At 38.8% G+C, this 14619-nt stretch overlaps 1 long non-coding RNA gene across 4 annotated transcripts in view; it reads right to left on the bottom strand.

Moving 5' to 3' along the window:
• Positions 1 to 14619, bottom strand: part of LOC138837129 (uncharacterized) — a 58961-nt gene that overhangs the window by 6755 nt on the left and 37587 nt on the right. For 3 of the 4 annotated variants that reach the window (XR_011375195.1, XR_011375197.1, XR_011375198.1), the window contains one exon: positions 9506 to 9676. The exons of the other annotated variant lie outside the window; for it this stretch is intronic. This is a non-coding gene — a long non-coding RNA (uncharacterized lncRNA). The remainder of the gene's footprint in view (positions 1 to 9505; positions 9677 to 14619) is intronic. 4 annotated transcript variants of the gene reach the window in all.

Raw genomic sequence — 14619 nt, 5'->3', positions numbered from 1 at the left:
AGACTGGGAGGAGAGCTGCAGAGACTCCAATTTTGTAAGGTGGCACATGTTTCTGGCCACTCAAGCAGATTAAAGAATTCATCTTTTTGATTTCTAAGCAAGCTACACATTGGCATTAAAAAACTAGTTATTTCTCAATTGTACTGAGAGTGGGAATCTGGGGAAAATCCACATTCCCATATCAAGAAGGCTTCAGAATCCAACTATGCCCAGCCCCTTGAATTTAAGTAATGCAGATCCCAAACTACATATATCAAGAGATGCCTCCTACCTGTGAGATAAGGAACTCCATTCCATGGTGATTCCTAGATCTTGGTTACAAGGACAGCTGCAGATCTCAGCAACTAAAACAGAAGACTCCACAAGGATATTGAATACCAGACATCAGGAGACACAGGTCTCCCAACCAAATTGGGGAGCTCATTTTTTGTGTTTTTTTTCTGCTTTTTTTTGTTGTTGTTCTTATTGATTTGTTTTTGTTGTTTTGTTTAGTCTTAAATATATACTCTATAGAGATTATTAAACCTGTTTCTGAGTTGTGTGCATATTTAATTCTGGCTGTATTATTATTATTGCCAGTCCTGAGGCTTGAACTCAGGGCCTGGGCACTGTCCCTGAGCTTCTTTGCTCAATGCTAGTACTCTACCACTTGAGCCACAGCACCACTTCTGGCTTTTCCTGTTTATGTGGTACTGAGGAATCAAACCCAGGGCTTCATGCATGCTAGGCAAGCACTGTACTGCTAAGCCAACTTCCCAGCTCTGGCTGTATTATTGATTATTCAATTTTTCATTTTTTAAAAACTTTTGACTTTATTTTTTTCTTCTTTTCCTTCCCTTTTCTTTTTTTAATTCTCTTTTCTCCTTGTTTTATTTTTCTTTCTATTTCTTTTCATTTTAATGTTGTTCTCTTATATTTCTGGTCCTTCTGTTTCTCTTTCTTTATTCCTTTGTTCCCTTATTGTTTGTTTGACTATATGTGTCTTTATTTTGATTCTCTCTAGTTGCTCATTCTGTTATCTTTTTGGTTTATTTGGTTTACCTGACCCTGACAATAGAGTTGCTCACTGGCTACAACTATAATCTCCTTCTCTGCACCACAATACACCACCCCAGACCAAAGTGAAGGAGTATATAGATAAGGGAATAACTATCTATGATTTAAAGTCTATGCAATTGTAGGGCTCAGTGTTGGCTTTTGACCTTATATTGGGTCGTGTTGTGGTTTCTAATTTTAGTACTTTTGTTTCCAATTGGCAGAACAAACCATAGAAACCTTTATAGAAAAACAAGAAACCATAGAAATAGCAAGTTAAGGAAGCTCCCACAGAAAATAACCAGGCAATAGAACAGACAATGAAAGACCTAGATTGTTCTTAAAATGCTCTAAAAACACTGGTGATAAATCTTTAATGACAAGGTAGAAAGCCTACACAAGACTATGCAACAACTTGATGAGACTAGCCAAAGTTTATTAAAGGAATTCATGGAGCCCTCAAATAAAAAACTAAATGAATTCCAAGAGAGAGAAAGGGTTGAGAGAAGATATAGATAAACAAATCAATGAAGTGAAAAAGTCCATACAAGAGCTACAAGAGAGCTTCAATAAAGACATAGACACCATAGAAAAAACCCAGTTACAAGGCAAGGAAATAAAAAAAAATAGAAAGTCTTGACAGAATAATAGATGACATAGAAGACAGTCTCAAGAATCAAGGACAGATTAGATATTACAGAGAAAGCGAGGATAATTATCCACCAACACATCGTAATCTGCCCAGGATCAATAAAGACCAAGGAAAGGGTCCTTAATGTTGTCAGAGAGAAAAGTTTAATTACTTACAAAGGAAAACCAGTCAGAATAACTACAGATTTCTAAGCTGATACCATGAAAATAAGGAGAGCCCAGAATGATATATACCATAACTCAAAGGCAAACAACTACCAGCCAAGAATACAGTAGCAAGTAAAGCTCCCCTTCATAATTGAGGGACAAATAAAAACTTTACATCACAAGGAAAATTGAAACAATTTATCTTCACCAAACCAGCACTACAGAATGTACTTATAGATATCCTACATATAGAAAACCAACAAGAACATGATACTGGCAGAGAAATGGCCCCTGACCAGAGAACCTGATAAATATAGTAAGAAATAATGAGACACAGCCCCTAAGAAGGTAGATAACATGGCAGGAATTACCAAGCACTTAACAGTCGTAACTCTTAATATTAATGGATTTAACTCTCCAGTTAAACACCATAGATTGACTAGTTGGACCAAAAGAGCAAGGCCCATTCATCTTTTCTCTTCAAGAGACACACCTTGCCCACAAAAGCAAATGTATTTTGAAAATGAAAGACTGGAATAAAATCTTTTAAGCAAACAGCCCCAATAAGCAGGCCAGAGTTTCAATCCTAATATCAAATAAAATAGACTTCAATTAAAATTGGTGAGAAGAAACAAAGGAGAATATTACATACGAATAAGGGGATCTCTCCCACAGGAGACTATAACAGTTCTAAATATGTATGTACCGAATGCTGGGGCACTATTTAATGTAAAAACACACATAGATCCAAACACATTGATTTTGGTGACTTCAGCAGGTCACTGTGACCTCTGGATAGATCATGCTGGCAAAAATTCAACAGAGAAACCTCAGACCTAAATAATTGCATTGACCAACTAGACTTAACAGATATCTACACAATATTTTATGCAGCATCAGAACATTCTTCTCAGCAGCTTATGGAACATTCTCAAAATTAACTATATTTTAAGTCACAAAGCAAATCTGTGCAAATTCAGAAATATTGAAATCATTCCCTGCATTCTGTTAAGACCACAATGAAATAAAATTAAAGTATAACACCAAATGCCTTCACAAAAATTTTTCTAACTCATAGAGATGGAACAACTCATTGTTGAATGACCAGTGGATCTTTGAAGAGATCAGAAAGGAAATTTCAAACGTTTATGGAATTTAACAAACATGAGCACACAAAATACCAACTCTTCTGGGAAACAGCAAAGGCAATACTCATAGGAAAATTTATAGCTCTGAGTGTCTACCTCAATTGTATTTGGGCTGGGCATGTGGCTTAGTGGTAGAATGTTTGTCTAGCATGCATGAAGCCACGTGCAAGGAACTATCTGCTCCTTTTTCTTCAGAACCAGAGATCTATTCAAGTCTTTACCATCTATAGAAATTGTTATCTTGTGTTGATAAGCCAAGAAATCAATTTTATCAAAACTTGACCTTCTGTGTGAGTGACAAGGATAGGTTTACAAGTAGTTTATCTGGGTAGTGTTCCCAGAAAGTCAAGAGAGCAGGTAAAAGGAGACAGGCAGAGAGAAAGTCAATACAATTATTTAGCTAATTACAATGGTGGGAAGTGAGGTTTAATCCCAAAAGGAATCCACTGAGAAACTATAGTTCTCCTTCAAATTGTCTTTTGAAGGAGGAAGAACCAGAAGCATTTATCTCCCCACTCCTGTTCTCCATTAGGTGAAGTTTGACACACTTTTATACACACACATAGACATGTGTAAACACATGATGAGCCTGTAGCCTGAGGAAGATTTGAATCAGACAGGCTGAGGAACTCATAGGCACTAGCTATGAGAAACCAATGATCTGCACCATTACTATCTACCACAGCCATAGCTCAAGTCAGGACATGTCAAAGGAATTCTTTTCTGTTTTTTGTTTTGTTTTGGTGGTTTTTGCTTACCTTGTTTTGCTTTTTCATTTGGTTTGTTTTCGGTTCTGACTTTTTTCCAGTCATGGAGCTTGAACTTGGGCCCTGGGCCCTGTCTCTGAGCTCCTTTAGCTTGAGGCACAGCTCCACTTTGAGATTTTTCTGTGATTATTTGGAACTAAGACTTCCTGCTCAGCTGGCTTTGAACCACGATCCTCAGAGATTTCAGATTCATAAGTAGACAGGTTTACAGGGGTAAGCCACCAGAATTTTGCTGGTTCTGATGTGTTGAGACCTTTCTCTAAGCAGTAGCCTAGGCAGGTCTTTAAGGTCTGATTCTCCTACATCAACATCCTGTGTAGGGAGATTATATATATATGCCAAAGGAATGGGATGTGGAGTATCAAGATTTCCACTTCTTGATGTAAGAAGAAACTTCAAAGATGCTTTTGAGCTAGGCACTATTGGCTCACACCTGTAATCCTAGCTAATCTGGAGGCTGAGATTTGAGGATTACAGTTCAAAGCCAGCCGGGGCAGAAGACTCATCTCTAATTAGTCAACAACAACAACAAAAATGCCTGAAGTGGAGCTGTGGTTCAAGTGTTAGAGCAATAACCTTGAGCAAAAACCTTGAGCAAATAAAGATCAGGGACAGTGCCTGGACCCTGGGATCAAGTCCCAAGACTGAAACACACACACACACACACACACACACACACACACACACACACACACACACACACACACACACACACACACTTTGCTGAACCCTGTAATTAACTGTAAGTCCTCAACCTTGTATTTGTGCCCCTTCATCTAAAGTATTCTCTGCTATGGTCCAATTGTAATCTCCTAGGGCTTCAGAAAAGAAAAGACACTGATAAGCATCTTGAGTAGAAGGAAAACTGCCTTCTGATGTCTTAAAGTAAACGGCAAAACTCAGGAGATCACTTGTCAGTTAACTTGCCAATAGTAAAGTGATAACAACTTCTCTGGGAAGTCTAGAGAGACAAAGATTAAATTAAGGATCAACCAACCAGGTCATATCTGTGACTTGGGACTGTTAGAATTATGCATAATAACTTTTATCCCCTGCCAACAATTTTCCCTGTTTAACCTAAAGCCAGTGTCTGAATCCCTGAATAGGGCTAAAGATGTACTGAAGTGTACTGTCTTTTTATGGCTAACATGTTATATATCTTTTACTGCTTGTCACCATGACTCTTTATTTGGCATAAGGGATTAAGTAGAGCTGGACCTAATATGGGACTCATAGTCTTTGGGTCTGGGGTCTAAAGAATGATTTCATGAACACATCTCTGACCTCTTTCACTTTTACATCCTCAATGCCAAGCATAAGATAGAAGAATAATAATTACAAAGATGGATGGATGGATGATAGATGGATAAACAGATAGATGAAAGGATAGAGATAAATAGCTGGGCAGACGTGTGAGTGTGGTTAATAGTATTGAGTATGCACTCACCTAATAACTTTTCTAACCCTTTTTATGAATGTTGATTATAATTTCAAATATGTTAGGGATTTTTGCTACTACTATATTTTTATCGTATATAAAAGCTGTAGAAAAAGTTTCTAAAAGGATTTCTTTTTTTTTCTTTCTTGCTTTTTTTTGTCAGTCATGGGGCTTGAACTCTGGGCCTGAGCTCTGTCCCTGCGCTCTTCAGTTCAAGGCTAGTGCTCTACCGCTTGAGCCATAGCACCACTTGTGGTTTTCTAGTGGTTTATTGGAGATGAGAGTCTCATGGACTTTCCTGCCCAGGTTGGCTTTGAACCTCAATCCTCAGATCTCAGCCTCCTGAGTTGCTAGGATTACAGGTGTGAACCACTGGCACCCAGCAGGATTTCTTAATAATGAAGTTTCTGTACAAGGAATAAAGTCACAAGATAATTTTCCCCTTTGCTTGCTTTGTTATTGACTTTTTGCCATAAAGGGGGCTAGAAGATTGGCACTCATAAATTAAGAACAGAAAATAGGTATTTTGTTGAGGAAGGTTCTGATGAAATTAATCACATATTCACAAGGGTATTAGGCTGGTTTCCTGATTAAATTGTTCTTTGATATACAGTGATTTGAAAAATAAACTCAGAGATTTAGTGATATGATATTTTTAAAAATTGTTTACATAAAAATAATCAAGCTCAATAATTTCTAAATAAATGGGTGAGAGTCCTGGAACATTAGCTGAGTCCCAGAGCATTATGGGAGGGACAGTGAGAAATGTGGATAGCCAGTGAATATGCAAGCTCTAGAATTGAAGCCAATGGATAATAGAAATTCCTCACTGATCCCTGCATAGGCCATGTGCCTAATGGGGAAAGAGTTCAGAACCAGAGGAGAGAAGGGAGAGCCCAGGCTTGTTTAGTTAGATAGGGGCTAAGATCTGGGAGGGAGGTCAGCTCAGAGTACAATGTGATATGCTTCACTCAGATTGTCTTCACACTTAGTCCAGGTCGCAGAAACTCACACCAAATTCCTAGAGAGAGAAAAGCTGTAATCAAAGGAAGCTAAATAAAGAGCTACAATCCCAAGAAGCACAGTGAGGTGAAGAAATATTTCACTTTAGAATAAATAACTTTGCCAAATTTAGAGTTTAGCTGAACCATGTGTGAGAAATGAAGAAGGTGGTAATGAAAGAAACTAACATTGTGAGAAGGTAGAGCCATCCAGGCCACCAGTTAGGAGATAAAGCTGAGTAGAAGACTTCATTTCATACTTTCTAGGTATTATGTTTTAGTTATTTATTTACTTACATTTATATTTTTATGTTTATTTTTGTGTGTGGGGGCGCTGGAGCTTCAACACTGGGCTTCACACTCTGTTTTTTTTTTGTACAAGAGTGGTTCTCTACCCCTTGAGCCATACCTCCATTTTGAGCTTTTTGCTGTTTACTTGGGAGATAAGAGTCAGAGTCTTAGCTGGCTTTGAATAGTGATCCTGAGATCTCCAGCTCCTGAGTAGCTAGGATTACAGATTTAAGCCACCAACACCTGGCAAATTTCTAATTGTATTTGATCAGCAGGTACATGTTGCCTTCTGAAAGGCAATCCATATCATGTCTAATAGAAGTGTCTTTGTTAGCCGGGTACCAGTGGCTCACACCTGTAATCCTAGCTACTCAGGAGGCTGAGATCTGAGGATCATGGTTCAAAGCTAGCCCGGACAAGAAAGTCTGTGAGACTCTTATCTCCAATAAACTACTAGAAAACTGGAAGTGGCATTGTAGCTCAAGTGGTAGAGCACTCGCCTTGAGCTGAAGAGCTCAAGGCCCATAGTTCAAGCCCCACAACTGACAAAAAAAAAAGTGTCTTTGTTTAGGGCACAAGCTGGCCTACCCAAAAAGATCAAGCATCTGACTTAGTTGTGATGGTTGGTTAGTGTCACATGGCCTGAACTGACCTGGAGACTGAGTTAAAGCAAAAAATTATCAATCAGGCCTACAGAATGAAGGAACTATAGGCTAGACAGCAAACCTCAGTTGATTTTCTGGTTGGTAATACTCCATGTGTACTAACATACATCAATGCCAGGATCTCAATAGGTCATTGCTCCATAGCATAAGACAATTCTTTGAACTCTTTCAGATTGTATCCTATTTCTTTCTCCTCTATAATAACCACTAATATAGATTTCAGAGTGTTAAATAAAATCTGGCAAGTTGTCATAAATATCTAATTCTTTCAGAAGCTCCCAAACCTGCTGATATTGTCAGAAGTGGGAGCAGACTTTGGTACTGTGCCCAAACCTTCCAGTGTGATTAACTCTGGGACAAATACTATGTAAACAAATGGGTGTGGTGAAAATTGGCCCTCAAGGCATAGATTAAAACCTCCTTTAAGTAGCTGTACAGCATCAGTATACACATAATTTATTGTGATGCAGGAAAAATTTATGTTTGTGTCCAAACATCTGCAATACTCTATCAAAATGAAATCTGAAATGGTTAAAATTTGCAGATATTTCTTAGATATACACATATATATGCAGGTATATGTAAAATTTGCAGACATATATATACACACACACACACTGAAATACAACATTTTATACAGAACACATGCACACAATATATCTATGTAATATATTTAATATATATATGGCATATTAGTATACTTTACCCCTCTCTGCTACCTATGTCCATTTAGACTTTTCAAAAGTCTTTGAAGAAGCATAATACTTCCTAAATCATCTCAAGTTTCCCACAGTGCTTTTGTAGTAAGAAATAATCCCCTAGGCATGTGCTTAGACCTAGTAAGCAGAATAATAGGAATCCTGACATGCCACCCCCTCCCAAATCTCAGAAAACACTAAGTTGTCCACAATTTTGAGTGCTTTAGATTTTTCCTAGGTAACAGGATGAATTTATACTTTTGGTTGACAAAGAGACTTCAAACAACATCTGTTTTTAACATACAAGTATTTGTCTATGTGTACCCCTACCCACTGTACTAAGGTCAAACTCAATGCCTTGCTTATGAAAGCAAGAATTCTACTGAGCAACATTCTCAGCCTGTGTGTGTGTGTGTGTGTGTGTGTGTGTGTGTGTGTGTGTGTGTGTGTGTGTAAAAAATATTTTTTTGGGTCCGGTCGTGGGGCCTGAACTCTGGGTCTGGGCACTATCCCTCAGCTCTTCAGCTCAAGGCTAGCGCTCTAACACTTGAGCCACAGTGCCACTTCTGGCTTTTTTCTTTTTGCTTATGTGGTGCTGAGGAATCGAACCCAGGGCCTCATGCATGCAAGGCAAGCACTCTACCACTGAACCACCTTTCCAGACCCTGTGTGTAAAATTTTTATATTGTTTTCAATCAGCTCAGGTCAAGTAGAACTAAGATAACATTCATTCTATTGCTCAATGTAACGTTACCAAATTAATTAAAAAGTTGTTATTCACTAGAAACACTGCTTTTGTTAACAAATTTGTATATAATTGATATGATCTTCCCTTGCAATTGTAATTTGCCTGTAACTGTTTTAAGTGATACTTATTTTATTTGTTATTAGAACATACTTCATACAAGATATATATATATATATATTTATATAATATACATATTTAAGAAAATACATTCTATTGTTAATCATCCCATTCCTTGTTTTTTGTTTTGTTTTGTTTTTGTTTTGCTTTTTGAGACAAGGTTACACTATGTAACCCAGTCTAACACTGAAGACATTATTCTCCTGCTTCTACCTTCCAAGAAGATAGCCAGCAGGTCTCTCTAAACCTGTCAAAGAAATTTTAGGGGGAAGAAACTGATGGGAAGTAGGCAATACTTATTTTAAATCTGATTTTCTTTTGCGATAACCAAACTCAATATTCTGTTCTTCTCATAATCTTTCTCAATATTACACATATGTGAGAAGGTAATAATCTTGTTATTTCATTGTCAGCTATTATCCATGGGTAATGTATTCCTTTAATTGGATTTTCTGTGCTAGTTATAAAGCTACACAAAACACTGCAATATAATTGCCAGGGAGCCTTAGCTGGCATGAATGACTTTGTGATTGACATGCTCTAACATATCTACTACCTACATTGTTGTATTAATCTATTTTCTTAATCATATAGACTATGTAAGTTTTAAGAAAAAGCAGTTGGGGGGGGCCCAAAATGGCTACCGAACAAGTAGGGAAACACCATAGCTCTCTCCAACCAAATAGAGAGTTTGAGTTCCAAGACTCAGTTTCCCCAAGAGAGGACAACAGTAAAAAGGTGAACACCCAGAGAATTACAGGAAGTGTGAAGGGAAAAGGAAAAAAACTTCATAACCTACACAAAGATGGAAAAGCACAAAGATCCTCTCCCCAGCCCTCGCTGACTGCCCGGCTCCACACCAAGCCGCCAAAGCAGCCTGGCCCCCGGCCACTGGGGACCCCAGGGCCATAGAAGTCTGTAGACCACCAGCACAGAAGACTCCCCAGGATACTGGTGCTGGATCCGGACCCTGAAAACAGAGATAGAAACCTCAGAACTAAGAACCTGCATGAGTCCCTTCCCCTAACCATTGGCTACTTAGCACCAAGCTGCCAAAGGGGCCCAGCCTGCAGCTTCCGGGAACCCCAGAGCTACAGCAGGTTGTAGAACACCAGGGGAGAAAATGCCCATGGTGCTGGACCCAGCACCCAGAGATCATGTAACCCAGATCTGGACACCACCACCTGGCCCAGCCCACAATCACCTCAGGGGAACCCAAAATTCAGTGGCAACCAGCGACCTACAGCAATATGCCACAACACCACTGGACAACACCCAAACAGTTCCAGGATAAGTGAGTACCCACCACCACCACTGGATACCAGCACTGGCAGTAACCTTCAGAGCTGATCTAGACCTGTCCCTGTCCTGCCTGGGCTGCTGATCCCACTGAAGCTGGGAATTGTGCAAGTGCCTCAGCAACTGGTGGAGCACAGTCAGCCTGCCAGGCTTGACCAAGAGTGCCCCTGGGAGGGAACTCAAATGTGGCCAGTCCCTGGTTGAAGTCAGGAACCAGGTCCATGGGCCCCAGCAGCCAGTGGGCGAAGAAGCCCGACTTGTGTGTCCAGCAAGGGAAACCCAGCAGCCCAGGTCCACAAGACCCTGGCTGAAGTGGGCCTCAGTAGCTGGTGGTAGAAAGAGCCCAACGTGTGTATCACAGGCTGGGGATTGAGCAGCTCAGGCTCTCAGTACCTGGGTTACATTGGGAACTATGACCGGACTCCAGCAACTGGTGGAATATATCCAGCCCACGTGGTTTTGCCTCTGTTAGGCAGCATGAACAGTCTAGGTTGCCAGTCTTTGGCCAAAGTCAGAAACTGCCTGTGGGCTCCAGCAGGTGGCTGAATGAGCCCCACTTGTGTCCCAGGCGGGAGTCCAAACTATCTAAACCACCTGTCCCTGACTGAAGTCAGGAACTGAGCACATGCTTCAGCAGAGGGTGGAGTGTGTCTGTCCATCAGAATCTAACAAGAGTGAGCCCTACATGGGTCAATCTAGAAGCTGGAGTCAGTCCCTCCCCCAACAGAACTGAGACTGGGCGAAGTCACTCTCAACCAGCCCAGAGCTGAGAGCAAGCTTCAACAATTGACCCAGGAACCAACCCAGAACTAAGTGAAGGCAGCCACCTATTGATAAAAACAGAGTTTGGGATTCATCTCCATGTGAAAATCACAGTGAAAATTTACAAGATTCATCAACAGCCAAGACAGCAAAAGATTCCCAAAGGCCAGCAGCTACCCAGGGAAGAACTCCAGTGAAATGAAATGGAAGGCAAACACTATATCCAAGAGTTGATACAGGCAATGACTCAAGAATTAAAGCGAGAAATGGATCAAAGAAATGAGTTATCAAAAGAGATCAAGTATTAAAACAAGAGATTCACTCAAAAATAGGTGCAGTAGACACCTCTTTAAAAGATAAATTTAATACTTTGAGAACCAAGATAGAAATCATAAATGGTTCAATTTGCCCCATGCAAACCACCATGGAAGCCATACTTAATAGAGTGAATGAAATGGAAAATAGATATCAGGTACAGAAGACAAAATGCAGCAACTGGGAAAAAAAAGTCACAGATATGGAGAAAACACTGAAACTATGCCAAAAGGAAGTCCAAGAACAAGTAGACAGTGCCAAGAAATTTAACCTTTGTACAATTGGGGTTGACAAAGGTGAGGAATACCAGAACAGAGGATGCAACACTTATTCAATAAGATTATCGCCAAAAACTTCCCTAATCTTAAGAAAAAAATTTACCTACATAATAGAAGCATATTGTACAAACAGGATCCTAGGAGGAACACTTCTAAGCACATCATATTAAAAACTCTACATTTGAACAATAAAGAAATGATCTTGCCATGGCAAAAACAAAGGAGGAGCTATACTACAATGGGAAAAAAATCAGAATCACTGCAGAAAGCTTTACACAAACACTGAATGTAAGGAAAGCCTGGACAAGTACCATCCAATCCCAATGACTGCCAGCCCAGACTGATATACCCAGCAAAGCTAGCACTCACATTCAACAGAGAAATTAAAAATTTTAATAGTAAAGGAAAACTGAATGAATTCATGAACAATAAGCCAGAACTACAAAGAATATTAAGAGGGGGAACATGATCTTAATAAAACAAGCAACACCAGAGATCCACATCAGACAGACACCAGTAGACCATTTAGTAAGCACAGGAGGAAAAGAAAGAAGAAAACCTTTGGAAAGCAGGAAAATGACATGAAACACAATGCACCTCTCTATAATAACCATAAATATTAATGGACTCAATTCACCAATCAAAAGAAAAAGAACTGCAGATATGATCTAAAAACAAGATCCATCTATTTGTTGTCTTCAAGAGACCCATCTCAAGCCAAAGATAAAAATAAACTCTGAGGGGCTGGGAAGGTGGCTCAGTGGTAGAGTGCTTGCCTTGCATGCCTGATGCCCTGGGTTTGATTCCTCAGCACCACATAAGCAAAAAGAAAAAAAGCCGGAAGTGGCGCTGTGGCTCAAGTGGTAGAGTGCTAGCCTTGAGATGAAGAGCTGAGGGACAGCGCCCAGGCCCAGAGTTCAGGCCCCACGACCGGACCCAAAAAAATAAAAAAAATAAAAATAAATAAACTCTGAGGGAAGGGACAGAGGAAGATCTACCATGCAAATGCTCCCAGCAAGAAGGCAGAAGTTGCCATCCTGATAGCTGACAAATAAACTTTTCATTAAAATCAATACAAAAAGACCAAGAAGGACACTACATATTAATACAGGGAACAATCCAAGAAGCAGATATCATCATTAATTTATATTCCCCAAGCATTGATGCACCCAAATATGTTAAGCAAACACTCTCAGATTTACCAAAAAAATAGATCCAAACAGAATAATACTAGATTATAATACCCCACTCTCACCAAAGGACAGGTCTACAAACCAGAGGATTGGCAAAGAAGCCTCAGAATTAAATGATGCCATATCTCAAGTGGATTTAATTGATATCAACAACAACCCAGTACACATTCTTCTCAGCAGCCCATGAAGCTTTCTCCAAAATATACTATAGATCATACAAATAATTTAAGCAAATATAAGAGGATCGATATAATCTCTTGTATTCTATCCGACCATAGTGGAATCAAGCTAGTTCTTAATAACAAATCATACCATAGAAATTACTCATGGAAATTGAACAGCACACTGCTGAACAACACCTAGGTCACAGAAGAAATTAAAAAGTTCCTACAATTCAATGAAAATGAATACACATCATAAAGAAACCTGTGGGACGCAGCAAAAGCAATCCTGAATGACAAATTTATTGCTCTCAGGGTACTCATCAGGAAAAGAGAGACAGACCAAGTAAATAATGTCATGATGCAACTAAAACTGCTAGAAAAGCAAGAAAAAAATGGAACCCAAAGTTACTAGATGGAGTGAGTTAACCAAATAAGAGCTGCAATTAATGAGATAGAGAGTAAGAAAACTATTAATACAATTAATAAAACAAAAAGTGGATTTTTTGTAAAAAGTAAATAAAATTTACAGACCTCTGGCAAGATTAAGACAGGAAGAGAGGACCCCAAATCAATAAGATCAGGGGATGCCATAGGAAAAATTACAACAAACATCCAAGACTTCCAAACAATTATAGAGAACTATTTCCAGACTCTATACTCATTAAGGTAGGAAAACCTAGAAGAAATGGATGAATTTTTAGATAAATACAAATTGCCCCAACTGAACCAAGAAGAATTAAATAAACCAGTAACTCACAATGAGATAGAGGAAGCAATCAGAAATCTTCCAACAAGGAAAAGCCAGGACCAGATGGATTCACTATGGAATTCTATAAGACCTTTAAAGAGGAACTAATACCCATACTCCTCAAGTTCTTCTGAGAAATAGAAATAGGAGCAAACCCAAACTCCTTCTATAAAGCCAATATCACACTCATCCCCAAACCAGGCAAAGATCCAACAAAAAAAAGAGAACTACAGATCAATCTCTTTGATGAACACAGATGCAAAGCTCCTCAATAAAATTTTAGCCAACTGAATCCAGAAACATATCACAAAAATTATACATTATGATCAAGTAAGCTTTATCCTACTTAATATGTTAATGCAGGGATGCATTAACATATATAAATCAGTAAATATAATCCATCACATAAACAGATCCAAGGTTAAGAACTACATAATTATCTCCATTGACGTCGAAAAGTCTTTTGATAAAATACAACATCCATTCATGTTAAAAGCTCTGGAGAAAATAGGACTCAAAGGAACTTTCCTTAAAACAATAAAAGCCATATATGATAAACCAATAGCCAATATTATTCTAAATGTGAAAACTACAAACAATTCTCTTAAATCATGAACAAGGCAAGAAGGCCCACCCTTTCCACTTCTCTTCAATATAGTTCTGGAATCCTTGGCCAGAGTAATAATGCAAGCAAAGGACATTAAAGGGATCTGCATAGGGAATGAAGAAATTAAACTATCCCTATGTGCAGATGACATGATATTATATCTTAACAATCCCCAAAACTCCACTCCCGAACTATTAGAGCTTACAAACCACTTTGGCAAAGTAGCAGAATACAAAATTAACCCACAAAAATCAGTTGCCCTTCTGCACACCAACAATGTACAAGCAGAAATGGAAATTAAGGAAACAACCCCATTCAAAATAACCTTGAAAAAAAATCTAGGCATTAATCTAACCAACAATGTAATGGAACTATTTAGTGAAAACTATAAAAGCCTACAGAAAGAAATCATAGAGGACACCAGGAAATGGAAAGACCTTCTGTGTTCTTGGATAGGCAGAATTAATATAGTGAAAATAGCCATACTGCCAGAAATGATATACCAAAATCCCAATGAAGTTCCTTCTGAAATAGAGAAAACAATCCA

This window comes from Dipodomys merriami, unplaced genomic scaffold, assembly GCF_024711535.1.
Source record: "Dipodomys merriami isolate MVZ:Mamm:240054 unplaced genomic scaffold, mDipMer1.0.p SCAF_263, whole genome shotgun sequence".
Lineage (NCBI taxonomy): Eukaryota > Metazoa > Chordata > Mammalia > Rodentia > Heteromyidae > Dipodomys > Dipodomys merriami.
This window is presented reverse-complemented; position numbering and strand designations above follow the sequence as displayed.